At 41.5% G+C, this 19,570-nt stretch overlaps 1 protein-coding gene across 1 annotated transcript in view; it reads left to right on the top strand.

Annotated features, from left to right (window-relative positions):
- ABCF1 (ATP binding cassette subfamily F member 1) overlaps positions 1-19,570 on the top strand; it is a 1,329,408-nt gene that overhangs the window by 52,297 nt on the left and 1,257,541 nt on the right. The window lies entirely within an intron of this gene.

Genomic DNA, 19,570 nt, shown 5'->3' with positions numbered 1-19,570 from the left:
AAATAGGGGGCACACGTCTGTCAATGTTTAAAGTATTAAAAATATTCTTTTTTTTTGCATGGAACACCGATTTCTTTCCCTGGGAAAGAAATCAGTGTTCCGTCAGTTTGCTTTTTTGAGATTTCGAACATTTAAGTTTGAAATTGCATTTGGCGTTTTCAGCATTTGATATGCTGATATAGACCAGTTTTTACAGTGGTATGAAGAGAGCACAACATGAGGGAATCAAAAACATTCATTAATAATAACAATTAATACATTTCATGGTATCTAGTTGTAGTTTGAAACACAATTCAATGCATACATAGTGCATTAGATTATTTTTGCAGTGGTGTGAAGACAACCCAGTAGAGGAAAATAAACCTTCATTAGTAGTATAAATCATTACATAGTTTCATGATAACCATTTGTAATTAGAACAGTGGTAGTACTAGTTAATGTCTTGGGTTAAAAGTAGTAATTATTTACCTTGATGGGGTCAGTATATGTGAGTTAGAGTGAGGATTTAGTAAAGTAAGATGGGCATATGTGTTCCTTGTCTGATTGCTGTAGCCTACGGAGCAGTCATAGCACATCCAGCTTTGCTTCGGATGATGCCTGATGAGGTTTTAAAGGAGGCTTTAGAAGATGTGTTTGGTATGCTAATGGGGAGGGTGTTCCAATTTTTAACCAATGTACTGCTGTATGAGTCTCCAAAGCTATTGTTGCTGTTCGTGACTTTTAGTAATAGTTTTCTTGATAGAAGAAGCCTTGTGGCTGAGTGCTGTTGTACTAGGTTTTTGAGGGCAGGACACTGATTAGGGAAGTAGAGACGGAGCTGATTATAAGTTAGGTTGGGCAGTCCAAGGCAGTGGAGCTGGTGCAGCGCAGTACATTGATGGGATCTGTATGGGCAATTTGCAGCAAAGCGAGCAATTCTGTTGTAGCAGGCTTCTACTTTGCTTAGGTCAGTTTCGTTGAGATTAGTTAGAATGGGGGATGCATGGAGTAGGGTGGATAGAATTTGGGAGAGAGCAATGGCAGATCTTGTATTGTTGATGAGAAACAGCTTAATACAATAGAGTGATACCAATTTGCTGTGTTCCTTTTTTTTATAGTAAAGCTGAGATGACTATCAAATTTTAGGTGGCAGTCTATGGTTATTCCTAGTAGCTTAGCCTGTGCCACTGGAGTGATTGGAGTTGAGTTTGTAGAACAGACAGTGAACTGACTGCTTTTGGAGTTTGTTAGAACTGGTTATAATCATTAACTGTGTTCTTAGGACTAAGGATAAGTTGGACTTTTGGTAAGCTTATTTTCTACGTCAGAGAATGCTAATTGAGTTGTTTGCAGGAGGGTGGGAATAATTTTGTCCAGCACAGATTAAGGTAGTAGTATCTGTGTACTGAATGATAGATGCATGCTGTGTGGAGGTATGGAGATCGTTTGTGAAAAGTAGAGGTCCTAAGATAGACTCCCTGTGGGACTCCTGCAGTTATGGGTAACAGAGGTGAGAGAGAATTTTCCCATTTCATAGCCCTGGTACCTGTTAAGTAGCTATGGAACCAGGTTAGTGTGGACTTTGATAGGTTATATTGGTTTAGTTTATTTAGCAGGATTTGGAGGGATAATGTGTCAAATGCTTTGGACATATCCAAAAAGAGTTAACACCTGCAGGCCTTTATTTTTAAGTTGATTTATTGTGTCTTGGAAGCAGAGGAGGGCTGTAGTGGTGCTGTGGGTAGGTCTGAAACCATGCTGAGTAGGAGCAAGATATTGTTGTCTAGGAGGTATTGTAGTACCTCGGTATGAATGCATTTTTCTAAGATTTTGGCCAGGGGTGAGAGTATTACAATAAGTTCAGTGGAGGTCCCCCCTTTGTGTATGGGAGTAACTTGGGATATTTACCAGAGTTTGGTAACGTAGTTTTCAGCAATAGATCTATTTATGAGAGTGGGATTGCAGTAGCATCTGCTGTGAGTTTTAAGAAGTAGCTAGGGAGTAGGTTAGCTGCGGTTGACAAGGTTTTTAATTTGGAGAGCATACTTTTGATAGAACTGGTGGGCACTGTTTTTGAGGGTAAAACATGTATTAGTATTTGTGTTGGGGAGGGATAGTGAGGTTGGAATTGTCCTGTGATACTAGGGATAGAATTGAGCTCACAAAGTGGGAGATGAATTTTCAGTGAGAACTTAATGTGCATATTAATGACTCTTAACAATCATAATGATGGACTTTTGTCTTTCAATGATGTCTTATCTAGAAAATTTAATTTCAACTTTGACTCTGCCGCAGTCAAAAGCGGAGAAGTATTTAAAAACTATGATAACTCGCCTACTTGAAGGAAATGATTTTTTTTATTTGAAAAAAAGTTGTTTAAAATGAAATGTTTGCAACTCAACAGTGGATACCTGCAAAGTTGTTTACACCTGAAGGTGGTTCTGCAGGGTTTGAGAATGATAAAATATCCTTTTGGCATAATGTATAATGAGGAAATTGTAAATGATTTTCAAACCTTTTTTAATGAATGTGGGCTGGGACTTATGAACAGATTACAATACAATGAGTCGGCGTATGCGACTCTGAAAGGTCAGGTAGAAAAATGAAATGAGGATATCTTGAAATATTTGTTATTTTATGAGTATGAGCTATTATACAAGAAAGTTTTACATACAGTAAACAAGAGAGTTGATACCAAATATTTAAGGAAACAAAAAAGTTTGTTAGGGATAAACAGCAGTATGCAGAATTCACAGCATATCCATGGCCCTATAAAAATAAGAACAATAACATAAAGAATCACAAGAAAGCCAGTGGAGAAACAATTATGTATGAAAGGGTTCATGGACAGGAGTGGGTCATATTCCATCTAAGGGGTTGGATGAACTGGATTAATTCCCAGAGCATAGTATGCATTTTTTAGAAGTGAGATCAGAAAGGTTAGCCAGCAAAACCAGAAACAACTCGGACTCGGGACATTTCCCCACTTACCAAGGAAACAACCGGGGTTGGAAGAAAGTGGGGAAGAGAGGAAAATAACAATTGCTCCAAATACTGATGGGTAAAGTATGTGTATTTAGAGGTTTCAAAATGTTCAACTGTACTACTATTAACATTGAGAAAGAACACTTCAACCTTTTTTCAAAAGGTTTTAAAATTTGTAGCAACCAACTATGGGGATGTAGCTAGCACACTTATAGATCTCAAACTTTGTGTTAGGAAATTGAACCTGGAAATGATGTATAAAGATACAAATATGGAGGAAAATAGATCCATAAGGGGACCTTATAGAAAAAGTACATTTAATCCCCCTTTGCACCCAGTACTTATGATGTTTGAAAAACATGTGACGGAAGAAGTATATGTGGCATTTAACAACAATAGAAATAATATGGAGGTTGCCAACTTGAATAAAAAGGAGAGATCATTGCTAAAAGTATTAAAAAGACATACTGATGTATGTATATATTATGAAGCCAGACAAGGGGGGAGGTATAGTTATTTATGGTACGGAAGAGTACAATGATTCTATAACCAACATCTTGCTGGATACTAATACGTATTCTCTAGTTTCTAGAAATGAAATGATTGCTTATGGTAGAATAGACTCCTTGTTGGAAGAGTATTTGATTGAGAATAGAATTGATGGTAAAACATACATTTTTTTAAAGCAACCACATTCCATCATTCCGAATATTTTCGGGGTACCTAAGGTACAGAAGTGTGTTAAAAAAAACCCTTTTAGACCCATAGTGTCAGCAAATAGTTCTAAAACACATCCCTTGGCTTCATATGTGGATTACTGGACCAAGGAAATTCCATCTAAAACGGAACATCTAATCAAAGATTCTTGGGAATTTTTAGGGAAATTATCACAGGAAGTATGGAAGGAAAACTTGAGTTTCCTTACCATAGATGTAAAGGACCTGTTTACCAGTATACCCAGACAGGAGGTGCACCAATTCAGCAAGAGTGTGCATAAATATTCTACTTTGACAGAAGATCAAATTCAGTTAATTCTTAAACTGATGGAGGTAGTATTGGATTACAACTTCATCGGGTTTCAAGGAGAATATTGCCAGCAAACCAGTGGTGTGGCAATGGGGGCGGCATGCGGTCCTATATATGCCAACCTGGTTATGCTGGAATGGGAGCGATGTCATGTATTTGATGGCCACTATAGTAAGTACATACGACTTTATTTGAGGTTTTTGGACGACATTTTGTCCTATGGGATGGGAGTAAAGAATCACTGCACTCCTTCATGGAATACCTGAATAAGTGTACTACATACTTTAAATGTACACAAGAGTGGAATAAAACAAGTATAAATTATTTAGACACCACTATTATTCTAACTCCACAAGGTTTCCAGTCAAGAATATACAGAAAGGACACTTGGTGTAATAGTTATTTACATTACACTAGTCACCATCCCATGGCCCAAAAAATTAGCATTGTCAAAGGGCAGGCAGTCTGTATTGCAAGAATGACCTCGGACAAGGAAGAACTTGACAAGGAGTTGCATAATCTAGGTAACATGTTTATGGAGAGGGGTTACCTTAGAGAGACTGTGCAAGATGCAATAGACGAGGTGATCAGAGGGTGGGGTATCAGATATAAACCACTTCTGGGAAACCCCACTGGTCTGATAAATAAGAGTAATGAGAATAAAAAAAATTCAAAAAGCTTGTGTAACCGAGTTCAACAGGTTCACAAGAGCATTTACTGACATCATTAGGAAGAATTGGAGCATGCTTAAAACAAACAGAGAATTGTTTGACGTGGTATGGCTTGAACCCATTTTCACATATAGGACTGGAATAAATTTCAAAAGAACTTTTAAACAGATGCAAAAATCAAAATTGTGTGTCAAAAGGGCAACCACTGGATGTGGCCATTGTAAGCAATGTCCAAATATTTACAAGGAGGATAGCATTAGTCTACAAAATGGTATGCAGAGTAGAGTGAAGTATTGCAAGGGGAATTGTAATACAAAAATGACAGTGTACTTAGCAACATGCACAAACTGTCCAGCATTTTATATAGGAAAAATTGAGAGGGCTTTGAAGGACATGCTTATGATATTAAAAATAGAGGCCAGTGCACTTTCTAAGCATTCTGTAGTTTGCCCTGGTTTTATAGGTTTTAAATTTGGCATTATAGACATGGTTAAAACAAATGCCAGAGGGGGTGATGTGAAAAACCTTTTGTTAAACAAAGAATTAAAATGGCAGTTAAGATTAAAATCTAACATTTCCCCCAGGTTTGAATGAGTATATTACCATTAAACAAGTGCTACTGGAAAAAGCACTACAAGTGTAATTTAATGAGAGAGTGTTCACTGGATACTTAGTGTTTTATATACATCATTCATTGTATGATTTATTTTAATACAATAATTTTTAAGAATTATGTGGTTTGGAATGACATTTAAAAGTTCACTTACAAAAGTGAGCATAATATAAAGTCACTATGTGAGCTTGCATTGTGAAGGTACTATATGACTTTAAATTTTAATTAGATTTTAATTGAATTAATGGCACATGGTATAAATAATCAAGTAAATGATGTGGAGATATCTGATGACATCTTGTTATTCAAGATGAAAGCGCTCATTCTGTTAAAGAATAAAATATTTGGCTACCATTGGTGGATTTCGACCTCTGTGATTTTGGAGTTATTACAATTAATTTATATCCTTTATATGGTTCAATGAGAACTTTACTATCAGGGGTGCTCAGTTTGGGGTAGCTGTTAGCATCTGGTTTACACTTTTCCAAAATTACTGTTATGTTTTTTATACTAATTCATGTGTTGACATACTATCTTAGTAATGCCTTCTGGCTCAAGTTGCACCTGAAAAGGTTCACTGAACCAGTGCACCTACCTGGTTAACAGATGTATAAATAAACTCATGTTTCTGTAGCTTGTGCTGGAAATTGAGTGATCATGAAAAGTAAGAAGCTGATCCAAAAGCCTTATTGTTGCACTGACAAATGTTAAAGTATTGCAAAATAAATAGGGGGAATCTCACAGAACAAGAATGCTGAACAGAAAATAAGGGATTACCTCTAATATGCATGAGTGTAGAAAGACTGCTGTTAAGCAACAGTTTTTTTTATAGTAACTCTAGAACACAAAAACGTTTAGCACGATGACTTTGGCAACAGAAACTAGAAAGGGCTGCACCAAACTTAGGGAGCCTACAACAAGGAAGATCACAAGCGATCCAACTACCTCTGTATAGAAAATTTGTACTCAAAATGGCATACTACATTTGTATATAAATTTATTTGTTCTGAATTGATTGTATCTTTCTTATCCAATATTGTTAAGCATTGCTTTTACTACCAGTGTACATAATTACTTGTTCTGTACTTTAATTGTAATTTTGGTTTTACTGAGGAGTTTTTCTCCCCTAGCCTCCACTGAAAACAGGCTCTGCATGGCCCATGGACTGTTCCCGGTTAACAAACTGCAAATAAGTAAATAAAAATATTTTGGAAATTCTATGAATGTCTGTATAAAGCATAGAAATTTGGAAATCAAGAAAAAGTACAAATGGAAATGTTTATGGAAGAATTAAATATGCCAAGGTTAGAGGTAGAAGAGGGTCTTTATACAGAGAAAGCATTTGAGTAAGCTGGGATTTTATGAGCAGAGCAGTGGAACATTTGCATTCTCTGATAAAATTATAAGGTTGATTAGGAGGACATATAAAGGATCAGAGGTGAAAATTAAAGTAGGTGGGGTCCTCTGTGATAATCTCTGAGCAGAGGAGCCAGGTGAGGCTGTCCTCTCTCCCCTTTGTTATTTGCATTATATTTAGAACCATTGGTAAAGAAAATAAGGGACTCAAATTCAAGGATATAATTGGTGTGGTAGTCAAGAAAAGTTGGCTGTATTTACAGATAACATTATTTTATACCTGACAAAATCAGAAAGGGACATTACAATGCTGTGGAACATATTGAGACCGTTTCTGAAGTGAAAACAAAAGCAGTAGCGGTAAATTATGTACAGCCAAGGAGATTGGTTCAATATCCATACTTATGGAGACATGATAAAATGAAATATTTAGGAGTATGGATTAAAACTGATACCTGTGTCACACCCAAGGATATGTAGGAAGCGAGTAAACAAAAGAAGATACAAAAACTGAAAAAAATGGAAGCTCAGTTATATGGATACAGATAGTAAGATAGAAGCAGTTAAAATATTTTTAGTCCCTTCAGTCTTACACAGGTCAGTCATATTTTTATCAACCAGAGGAGAAGTTGTAGGTAATAATAAAGAGCTTAAGGATTTTATCTGGGAGGGGAAGACAGCAAGAGTCAAGTGGGCTAAGTTATTCTTCCTGTAGAACAGGTCTGATTGGGATTACGTGAGTTGAAGGGATATTTCAGACCAACACAGTTAAGACTCCTATACACAGCACAAGCATACAACTGTAATTCAAAGTGGAAAGAGATGATGAAGAATCAAGTAATGGGGAGAGATGGGTTTTGGATTCTGACCTTTAAGGAGATTAAGAGAAACCAAATGGAAAACGCACCGAACAAGCCTGTGTTCGAACTCCATCTATAGGTTCATACGTAGGTACTAGGCTGTCGCCCCAAGGGCCCAAGTAAGCCTAGCCAACAAGGTTCCATGGCTTATGCCACCCAAGAAAGTTAATTTCCTGTGCCCCTGTCGAGCAGAGCCATAGAAGTGATCCCCAGGGTGTATTTTCTATTTCCCATCCACTCATCAAGATTTTTCTTGAAGAGTGCTAATGAGGAACTTTGCTTGACATAAATGTGTAGCTTGTTCCAGAGTATAAGAAGTCTCTGAGACAGGAATCTATCCCTCCACCATGTCCTGTTTATTGTGGTGACAAGGTTTAGGCCCCTAGAGCGTGTAGCTCGGAGGTATTGGGATTTCTTTAGGTGTAGCATGTCCAACAGCTCTGGGTTTAACATAGCTTTATATGTTAGGCAGAGATCTCCTCGGAGTAGGCGATATGCTACAGAGTAAAGCTAGAGTTTTTTGAGATGGTCAGTGTAGGGCATCTGTTTGAGTCCAGTAATCCTCTTTGTGAGATACTTCCGTTCTGTGGCCTTTCCAGCTGCTGCAGATGTCTTGTGAGGTACATTCCAAAAGGGACGTTGTACTCTATAATGGGTCTGATGAGTGCCGTGTAGAGGGGAACAATAACTTCTTTTTTTCCTGGATGAGAACCCTTTTGTGATGAGGTGTGCCACATAGGATTTCCTGACTACTGTGGCGATGTGATTATCAAAGTTGAGACTACTGTCCACCTGAGTCCCAGGGTCTCTTATCACACATTCGGCATTAAGTAGACTGCCATTTATGTGGTAGTTCATGGTTCAGAGTTTTTACCAAAGGGGATGACAGTGCACTTTTTGGCATTGAGCTTGAGGCCATGCCTCTGACAAAAGGCATCTGTCTCAGTGAGGCCCTTCTGTAGGATGTCCACATCAATTGGGGACTCTGTTATGGCTCCTAGTTTGCAGTCATCTGCGAACTTCATTAGCCTGTACTTCAGAGAAGTAGATACCACACATGAGAGGTCCCAGGACTGAACCCTGTGGTACTCCACTTGTCATTGGTTTGAAGTCAGATTTGGAGTCTGCAACTTTTACAGTGAGGGTTCTGTCAGTGAGCCAGTTGGCAACCCATCTTGTGGCGTAGGGATTTATACCTAGTTTAGTGAGTTTAGCTACAATTCCAGAATGGGGGATGGTGTTGAAAGCCTTGGCGAGGTCAAGATAGGCTGTGTGAATGACCTTACCCTTGTCTGTGGCTTTGGTGACTGCCTCAAAGAGGTCAATCAGGTTCAGAAGGCATGATCTGCCTTTCACAAACCTGAACTGGGTGGGGTCCAGAGTTTGGAGGTTACCAATGTCTTTGAGTTCCATGATGATACGTTCCATGGCCTTGCAGACCAGGCTCGTCAGGCTAATAGGGCGATAGTTCCCAGGATCAGTGGTAGCTCCCCCTTTGTGGAGTAGGATAACTGTTGCTGTGTGCCATTCAGTGGGCACAAAGCCTGATGTGAGACTTTGAACATGGTGCTTAGGTGGGGAGCCAGTTCATTCTGACGTTTATGTAAAATGCAGCCTGGGATGTTGTCCGTTCCCATGGATGCTATGTTTTTGGTTTTAGAGAGTGCAGCTTTTACCTGCATAGATGCTATTATAGGGACTCTGCATTCTTCCTGTATAGATATGGGCCCTTTAGGGGGTGAGGGGGGGGTGGGTAAAGTTAGCACTGAACCTATCTGCCGGGATGTTGGCAATATCAGCTGGTTCTGTAATTTTTGTGCCATTGTGCTGCAACTCAGAGCAGATCTGGGTGTTGCCACTGAGATTCTTGACATAACTATAGAATGCTTTGTGGTTGCCCTTAGAATAAGAGGCGATTTTGTTTTCATAGATAGCTTTGGAGGATCTTATAAGGGATTTCGGCTTTTTACTGAGGCTGACCAGGGAACTCCTCCACTCATGGGATTTTACTCTCTCTTGCATCAGTTTCTCCCTTCTGTTGTAGAGTTTGTTTATGGTAGGGGACTACCAGATTGGCTTCCTTTTTTTTTTTTTTTTTTTTTTTTTTTGAGGATAGCATCTTGGTTCTGCTTGGCATAGCATGATCCATGCACTCTTGTAAGTGAGTGCATTTGTGTAGAATTCAGCAGTCGTAACTGTATTGTCCATCTGCATGGGTGTCATGAAGTTCGCCACTTCTGTCTTAAGAAGCATGAAGTTGGCTTTGGAGAAATCTTTTACCATGGTTTCCTTAATGGTGGGTGGGAGCAGGATGCGAATATCTAGGGTAATTAGCTTATGGTAGGATCTGACCAATGAGGAGTTGACTTCAGGTGTGGAACACCGGTCACTCATGTTGGCAATGACTAGGTCTAGGATATTGTTGCCCCTGATTGGGGGTGTGGATAAGCTGATCGAGGACATTGGAATTTATGAATTCCAGAAAGTGTTGAGTGAAGGAGTTGGTACATGAGTAGTTTTCCCAGTTAATGGTGGGGCAGTTGAAATCGCTCATTATTAGGGTATTTGGTTGAATCCTAATATTTTCCAGTACATCAAGAAAAGAGTGGGAATCCTGAGGTATGGTGGGGGATCTGTAGCAAGCTACAATTTGGATTGCAGTTTTGCCCAGAGTTAGTTGCACTTGGATAACCTCGGATGCATTATGCTGCGCAACTAGCCTGGATGTGTGGATATCCTTAATGAATATGGACACACCTCTGCCTTTGGTGTTCTGGTCCAGGTTAGATGGCTGAAAAGTGTGGTATGAGTTATAGCCTGGTAATGCAGGGGTGCTCTCTAGGGCCTTGAACCAGGTCTCAGTATTGGACAGATAACTATTTTCTCCATTTTAAGGAGTGCCTATAGTGAGTGCATTTTGAGATTTAGACTTCTAGCATTGAGTAGCATTATCCTCCATTTTTGCTTGCCTGTTACGGTGGTGAATTTGTCATTTGAACCTGGCCTGAAAAGGGCACTATAGGGGCGGCAAGAGCATTAGCCAGTATCCGGAATCCTAGGGGTGACAGGTGCAGTTCATCTCTGGCAAAGCATTGTGGTTTGTCAACCATGTCTTCCCAGGCAGACAGATACTGGATCCCCTTATAATGACACCAGATACTTAGCCAATTGTTGAAGTCAATTATTTTGTCCTTGTATGCTTAGCCAGTTGTTGAAGTCAATCATTTTGTTCTTGTACTGCAGTATCATTCTGGGCGATGGCAGGATGCTACTCAGTGCTAGGGTCATACCTGCCTGGGCAACAAGATTGGAGAGCTCTTCCATGTCTCTCTCCATGTAGTCCAGGGAGGTACGTCTCAGGTTGTTCACACCAACATGGACAATGAGAGAGTCATATTTGTACTTGTTGTGGAGTGACCTGAGTGCGTGGGTTATGTGGAGGATCCTGGCACCCGACAGGTAGCTGACCGTAACCTTCTTGTTTAGCCTGGTGAGTGGAACATCAGTGTGCTTGACTGTAGAGTCACCTATAACTAGTGTGTTGGGTACGTTGTTTTGCCTTATGGGCTGTGGTTTATTGGCACACTGAGTCTGTGGGCTATGTGTCATTTGGGTTGTGTTGGGGGGTGGAGGTTGCTTGTGTTTCTGCTTTGGAGGTCTGTGCTGCTTGAACAGATTATTATTGAGAGCCTCCATGAATGTTTTTGTGTTTGTGTGTGGATTTTGGTGGTGTAGGTTTAGTGGGACTTTGTGATTGGTGTGGTGTGGTGCAAGTGTTTACCTTCTCTTGACTGTCAAGTTCAGTCTTGGTTGGAGAGAGGTTTAACTCCAATTTGGCTAGGTAAGTGCATCTTTCACAGGTTGTGGTGTTGGGTGGTAGGAGGAGAGGGTTGTCTGTGTACATGAGACAATTGCTACATTGCCCCCAATATGCCCAGATTCATCAGATAGACAGGAGAGAACACTGGGAGCTGACCCTTGGACATGCCTGAATAAAAACTGCTTTCCTCTGGACAAGTGAGTAAAGTGAGTATAAGAGCTGATGTTCATCGTGTTACCCTGCTGCAGTCATCACACTTGGGTTATCCTGTTGTCAGGCGGTCCCACAGTTGGCCGGAATTCCAAAGTCTTGGTCCGGCGTCGGTTGCTGTCGCCTCTTCCCAGACGTCAGTGCGCCAGGGGTATATATAATGCAACCAACGCCATTTTCTTCAGTCTTTCTTGCCGCGTGGTGCCCGAAGCAGAAGCAGTTCACAAGTGCCGGTCGGCCGACTCCTGAGATATTCTAATTTCAGACCCCGTTGGGGAAACTTTTCTTGCCTCAGACCGATGTCAGAAAAAGTTAACAATTGTATTTCTTGTGGGAAGCAAATACCTCATAAGGATTTTCATTCTTATTGCATACCTTGCCTAGGCCCAGACCACGACGTCACTTCTTGTCGGTTTTGTGCTAGGTTTAATAAGCGTACTATTAAAAGACACTTTGATTTTGCACAACACTACTTCGGTAGGAAATTTGACTACACCATGCCGTCTGAGCAACCGACTACCGGCGTGCACAAAAAACGCAGGGATAAGGACAGACAGCCCAGGCCTAAACCAGATTCTGAGGCCTCGGCCGATCCGGTCTCCAGTTCTTCAGTCCTCAGTGAGGCTCCGATGCAGCCCCTGACTACCGCAGATCTGGAACCCGAGACCGCTACGGAAATTTTGACGGAATGCACCAGGCCGACGCAGCCTTTTACTTCAGGCCCTTCCGACGACTTTGCTACAAAAGACGGTACTACAGAAACACCATCTGTTTCTGAAGGCGTTTTCAGACCAACGACTATCACCATTAAAACGTTTTCTAAGTCGAAGACTCCTAAATCTAAAAGGACTGCACTTCAGTCTCCTGTTCAAGGCCCCATGCCTAAGAAACAGATGCTCAAAATGGCTGAAGATTTGATTTCTTTAGTCAGGGGTTCCTAGCCCCTCCGGACAAAAGGCCTAGACAAGAGGAAGATTATGCATCCTCTGAGCCAATGTCCATTTCTTCAGACTCCTCTGAGGGCCAAGACTACTCCTTCTCTCCTTATGAAGATTCTGATGCTGAGGACTCTCTTCCCTCAACTTCTCCTCCTGAAGACTACTCCTTTGGGGAAACTTTACACACCATGAGGGAACATTTTCACTGGGAAGGTCAGGACTACTCTGATTCAAAGAAAAGGCTCAGAGATTTTCTTTTACTCCCCCAACACAGACCACTTGCCATTCCACCAGTTTTGGACATTGTGGATGATGTCTATTTAGAATCCAGTTTCAACCCAGACTCTCTACCTCCTGCTCCGGCTAAGCCAGACATATACTATAGAGTGCCTGATTCCCACAAATTTCTTTACAAAAGCCCTGTAGCTGACCCAGAGACTATCTCACAGGGTCCCAAGGGGGCTAAGGCTTCTATGGCTAAAAACCCAGTACCTTCCGAGAGAGATTCCAGAGCACTAGACAGGTGGGGGAGAAAGGTTTACACCTCAGCCACACTAGCTATGAGGGCACTGAATTGTCAATTTCACATGCTTAAGTATCAGCAATTTCTAATCTCTCAGTTAAAGCAAAGAATAACCTCTCTCCCTCAACAATCTGAATTGAAAGAAGTACAGGATCTGTTGCACGCCACTGAACAGGTGGGCAAACATACCTTACAATGTGGGTTTGATTCTTTGGAGGCCTCCTGCAGAGCAGCTGTCACTGGGTCTGTTATACGTAGGCATGCTTGGTTAAAGGAACAAACTCTGCCTGATCATGTTAAAGCAAAACTACTAGATGCTCCCTTACAGCAAGATGTTCTTTTTGGAGTTAAAGCAGAAGTTTTAAAGAAAATGGAAGATAAGGCAAAATCTATGCAGACAGTCAAAGATTTTCTAAAAGTACAACCCCCTCACTTCAGCAGAAACTGGCCAACAAAAAATTGGTCCTTTCCAGCCACTGACAGACCACAGAGGGGTAAATACAGATGCCCAAGAGGCAGAGGACAACCACAAGCCCAGTATAAACCTTGCCAATAGGGCTCTACAACACAAAAGGGAGGAGAAGACAGGTCTCAAACCACCAGAAGGCAAACTCAATGACTTGCACCTCATCTGGCCAAGCAATACTCTCTTGGCAGCCCCCTTGGGGGGAAAACTCGCACTTTTTGCAGACAACTGGCACATTGTCACAAAGGACAAATGGGTCCTAGGCATAATCTTATGAGGATACAGATTCCACTTTCACACCTTGCCAATGAAAAGAGGAATGCCAAACCTGCCACAAAATCAATGGGCAGAGGCACAAAAGCAAATTACAGCTCTCATGGACATGAGAGCCATTCAACTGGTACCTACTCGAGAGCAAGGCCAAGGATTTTATTCAAGACTCTTTCTAGTGCCCAGAAAGGACAATGCCTGGAGACCAATTCTGGACCTTTCAATTCTAAACACTTACCTACAAGTACCCAAATTCAAGATGCTAACACTACAGCAGCTAGTTCCCATGTTGGGCAAGAGGAAGCGTGGCTAGTTACGTTGGATCTCAAGGAGGCATACCTGCATGTCCCTCTCAGACAAAGTTGCAGAAGATACCTCTATTTCATTGCAGGTTCAACCCATTACCAATTCTCTGCACTGCCCTTTGGCTTATCTACTGCGCCCAGAGTTTTCACAAAATGCCTGGCACCAGTAATTGCATACTGCAGACAAAGAGGAATTCAAATATATCCATACCTGGACGATTGCCTCATCCAAGCAGAAAGCAAAGACATTCTCGTACATCATCTGGCCTTTGTAAGACATCTACTAAACTGCCTGGGGTACACAGTAAACAAAAATAAGTCAAACCTAGTACCCTCACAAAAAATGACATTCCTGGGTGCCAGCTTGAATACAACGGCCCAGAAGGCTTATCTTACGCCAGACAAGCAACTACAACTGACTCGATATTTCAAGACAATGGCAACAAAGACACAATTAACTGCAAGAAAAGTTCTGCAGGCTTTGGGCTTCATGGCATCTTGCATACTAATACCATTTGCAAAGCTGCATATGAGGAAATTACAGTGGTACCTAAAAAGCGTATGGTCTCAACACAGCCACAGCTTGGACACAATAATATCTCTCATTCCCTGCCTACAACAGGAATTTCTGTGGTGGTCACAGGCATGCCACCTCAACAAGGGTCAGCTTTTCACCTTGCCCCCAGCCAGACAAACTATCACAGCAGATGCTTCAGACTACGCCTGGGGGGCACACATGGCAGGACAATGCATTCAAGGCCTATGGACTGCAGATCAAAGAAATCTGCACATAAATCAAAAAGAGATGCTAGCTGTACAGAAAGCTCTGACAGCCTTCAAGGATCTATTACATCCAGGACAACTTGCAATAAAGACGGACAACACCACAGTAATGTGGTACATAAACAAACAAGGGGGTACACATTCTTACCCTCTATGCAGGCAAGCAATGACCTTATGGAACACAGCTCTGGCCTACCAAGTCCAGTTACAAGCTCAATTCCTGCCAGGACAGAAAAACACATTGGCAGACAACCTCAGCAGAAACATCAAGGATCCCCACGAGTGGAAACTAGATCCACAAATATTTGCAATGATAACTCAAAAATGGGGCCTTCCAGACATAGACCTGTTTGCCAGTCCTCAAAACTATCAACTGACAACATTTTGTACAAGGACATTTCACCATCAAGCTTGGAAAGTGGACTCTCAGTTGGAAAAACCTGACAGTATAAGCCTTCCCTCCATTGCCTCTCCTCACAAAAGTTCTTTTGAAAGTCAAAAAGGAGAGACCACGACTGATTCTCATAGCCCCAACACTGGTATCCGCTATTGAAAAATATGGCCCACAGCCCACCATGGATATTGCCTCAAATCCCCCATTTGCTCACACAACAAGACAATCAGATTCTTCACAGCCAGCTCAAAACTTTAAATCTGGCTGCATGGCAAATCATCTAAACATCCAACCAGCACCTCTTTCTCAAGCAGTTCTGGATGTTATTCTGGAAGCCAGGAGGCCAAGCACCAGGAAGGCTTATTCGGACAAATGGAAAAGGTTTTCTGCTTGGAACCAAGCTAAAGGCCAAGATGCAATTCAGCCTCACAGGCCTCACATTCTACAGTATTTAGCTGAGATGTTGCACAAAGGACTTTCCTTTTCCTCAATTATAATCCATGCTTCGGCTATTTCAGCTCACTACAACACGGATCCACCTTTATTTTCACATCCTCTTCTAAGGCAGTTCCTCAGAGGGGCAAAAAACATTAGACCACCTAGGAGAGCTCCTACACCAACATGGGACCTCAATTTTGTTCTGGAAAAGCTAACGCTACCTCCCTTTGAACCAACTTTCTCTGCAGATCTACAGTTTCCTATCATGGAAGACTGCCCTGCTCCTAGCAATACCTTCAGCTAGAAGAGTCTGAGGTACAGGCACTAATGGCAGTGGAACCTTTCCTCATTTTTCATCAAGACAGAGTTTCTCTACGAACTAATCCTTCCTTTATGCCTAAGGTGGTTTCCAGTGTAGCTTTAAATCAAACCATCCACTTACCCACCTTCTTCCCCAATCCACAGAACAAAGGTGAGAGACTCCTGCATTCCTTGGACATTCACAGGCAGCATCGTTACTATTTGGACAAAACTAAGGCTTTCAGAAAATCTGACCAGCTCTTTGTATCCTTTGCTACAGCTTCTCAAGGGAAGGCTATATCAGAGCAAACCATTTCTAAATGGATAGGTCATTGCATACGTTTCTGCTATACCCATCATAGGAAACCAGTTCCTGCTACCATTGGATCCAGGGCAACTGCTACCTCTACAGCCTTTCTCGGGGGGGGGGGGGTCCAACCAAGGAAATTTTAGAAGTTGCAACTTGGAGTTCAGTACACACTTTGCCAAACACTATCACTTACCTCTTTACTCTAAGTCCAGGCCGGGCTTCGTCACTGCAGTTCTGCAGGGCCTTATAGCCTCCACTAACCCTCTGATGCCTCCTCCCTACCTTAGCTTTGGGATTCAACCCAAGTGTGATGACTGCAGCAGCGTAACATGATGAACATAGTACAGTTTTGTACCTACCATAAATGTAGATGTTCAAGTGTTCACCCTGCTGCAGTCCAGGTTACCCCCCCACCCCATCTCCTCTGATCTAATGGCTAAATCTCTTCTATGCCTTATTTATGTATTTGCTTATAGCTGAAGGGATTTTGTATTTGTACTGTGGTTACTCCTTTTGGTACTAATTTCGGACCACCTTTTTGGGGGCACCTGACATCTGGGGCAAGAAAAACTGAAGAAAATGGCATCTGTTGCATTATATGTACCCCTGGCGCACTGACGTCAGGGAAGAAGTGACAGGAACCGACGCCGGACCAAGACTTTGGAATTCCGGCCGACTGCGGGACCGCCTGATGACAGGATAACCCAAGTGTGATGACTGCAGCAGGGTGAACACACTAACATCTACATTTATGGTAGGTACAAAACTGTACTTTTTTTCTCTAAGCAGGTGAGGAAAGTAAGTACAAAAACTGTTTTCCTCTAGGTAAAGGGTTGAATGCTGTAGTAATTTATAGCTTATTTAGTGCTAACAAGTTCTGAACAAGTGCTGAGCATGATTAAGCAAATTCAAGTGCTAAAACTAAGAGTCTGTACTTGGATCTTGTGGTAGATAGGCTACCCATTGCTTACCACTCCCACTGACAAGCCAGAATGCCTCCCTCCAACACAGAAAGGCTCGGGAGGGGCAGCTTTGGCCTTGGATATTTCAAACCTTCCCTAGCAACAGTGCACTCCTAGCCTGGAGGAGTCAGGCAAACAAATTCCTTTTACAGATAACCAACATGCCTTGGCTCATAAAACACTTTTTCCTTGTTACATATCAAAAGAAGGCAGTTAAAGCACAGCAGTAACTTCAGCTTATGAAGCTGTATTTTTCCACAGCCCTGCATACAAATTATATTTGTTTTTAAAAATCATATCACAGCATCATTAATGAAACTTAAATTAATATACATTTTAATAAGCTGGTCTTGTTCCATAACACTGTAAGATCCCACCTTGGGTTTTTAATCTCCTTTACAAAATTCAGTACTTCAGTATTTCCATTTTCTAGTAATTGCTTTTTTGGCAGCTAATAGCATTAAACTTGGTAAAGCCTTGTGTCTAGGCAATTCAGGTCCTATATTACTGCAGAAAAGACATTTCCTTATTTATTATTATTATTATTTATTTATTCCAGTTTGGTGAAAGGGGAAGTCCACTGGGCTCGAGAGCCCATTTTCAGTGGAGGCCCGGGGAGAAAAGCTCCACAATACAAAGTTACATTACATAGAGAATTACAAGAAAAATATTTGCATTGCAATTAACAGGTAGTATGACGGTTAAAACAGATATCATTCAGTAAAGACAGCAAAACTATTACATTTTTTTCAAGAGAAAGGCATATACAGCATGATGGCTGGATGTTACTGTTTAGTTACATTTATAATCTAAGTATATGATAGAAATTAGGAAGGTATGAAGGTTAGCCAGGATAGAAGGAGGAGCAGAGCTTGGGAGGTATGAGTTGAAGAGTGCAGTTACATTTCCTGTGAAGAAAAACAGGTAAGAATGAAGTTGTGTTTTGAAGGTGTGTGGATTGTCACAGGTCCTTATAGTAGAGGGCAGGGCATTCCATTTTTTGGCTAGGGAAAAGGAGAGTAGAAGCTGACCAGCTGAGCACTTGGGTTTTTGGATAATAAGGTTTTGGTGAGTAGATCTTAGGGGGCTATATAGATATAGGATATTAGATAATGCAGTGCATTTAGCAGGTTGGAATAATAACTTGTGGGCTGTGACGATTTGGAGGAAGTCAAGTTTGATTAGGGAGTTCAAGCCAATTTAAAGAGTGTAGGGAGGTGCAGTGATGGGAGGAGGATTTTGCCTTGGTAGCGAATTTGGAGATTTTGTTGTAGCACACTTCCAGTTTGAAGGCGAGTGTGGAAGATAGATTGGTAAGCAGAGGAGCGCCATACAAAAGAGGGGAGGAGATAGGTAGTGGCCAAAGTTCGTCTGGTGGAGGGAGTGAGGAAATGGTTGTTTCTGTAGAGTAGGCTGAGTTTTATGTGGGTTTTCTTGATGTTGAGTTGGATGTGAGTATTGAATTTTAAGTGTTCGTCGATGGTGACCCCCAGGAGTTTGGCAGAGGGAACGACTTTGATAATGGAATTGTTAAGGCTGGTAATTTAAAGTGAGTTTTTATCAATGGGAGTGAATTCTGAGGGCGTGAATAGAAGAATCTTAGTTTTGTTAGTGTTTAGTGAGAGGTGGTTTTGGTACATCCAGTTTTCAGTAGTTGAGAAGGCAGTTTGAGTTAGAGACTGAAGATCAGATAGGTTAGAGGCGCAGCAGATCAAAGTGGAATCGTCTGCGTATTGGACAATTTTGGTATTGGGTATGGCTTTGTAGAAATCATTAATAAAGATGTTAAGTAGCAAAGGGCCTAGTATGGGACCATAAGGTACTCCTGTAGGGGGTGGGGAGGAAAATGGAGGAGGCCAGGCCCGATTTGACAGCTTGGGACCTGTCAAAGATAGCTGGAGAACCAGGAAAGAGTTTTTTGGGAGATGTAGAGATTCAGTAGATGATTTAATAGATGGGTGTGGGAGATGGTATCAAAAGCTTTAGATAAGTCTAGTAGAACAGCTGAAACTGTTACCAGAGTCTCGAGCTAGATTGACAGAATGTAAGAAGGATAGAAGGGCTGTGTTGGTACTGTGTCCGGGGCAGAAGCAGTGTTGGGTAGGAGAGAGTAGCTGCTGTTCAGCAAGTAATGGCATGAGCTGCAGGTGTATGCATTTTTCAAGAATTTTAGAGATTGGTGAGAGGATGGCCATAGGGCAGAACTTGGAAACATTGCAGTTTTTACCACCCTTGTGGAGTGGTGGAAGAAATGCAGAACGCCATAGTATGGGTACATAGGACTCCAGTAGTGATCTATTTATCAGGATGCTGATAGGGAGAGCAATACCCGTCGGAGGCAAATTTTTAAGGAGGAGGAAG

The sequence above is a fragment of the Protopterus annectens genome, chromosome 9.part0 (genome assembly GCF_019279795.1).
Source record: "Protopterus annectens isolate FY-2018-M chromosome 9.part0, PAN1.0, whole genome shotgun sequence".
NCBI lineage: Eukaryota > Metazoa > Chordata > Ceratodontiformes > Protopteridae > Protopterus > Protopterus annectens.
Note: the sequence above shows the minus strand (reverse complement) of the source record. Positions and strands in the feature narration are given on the sequence as shown.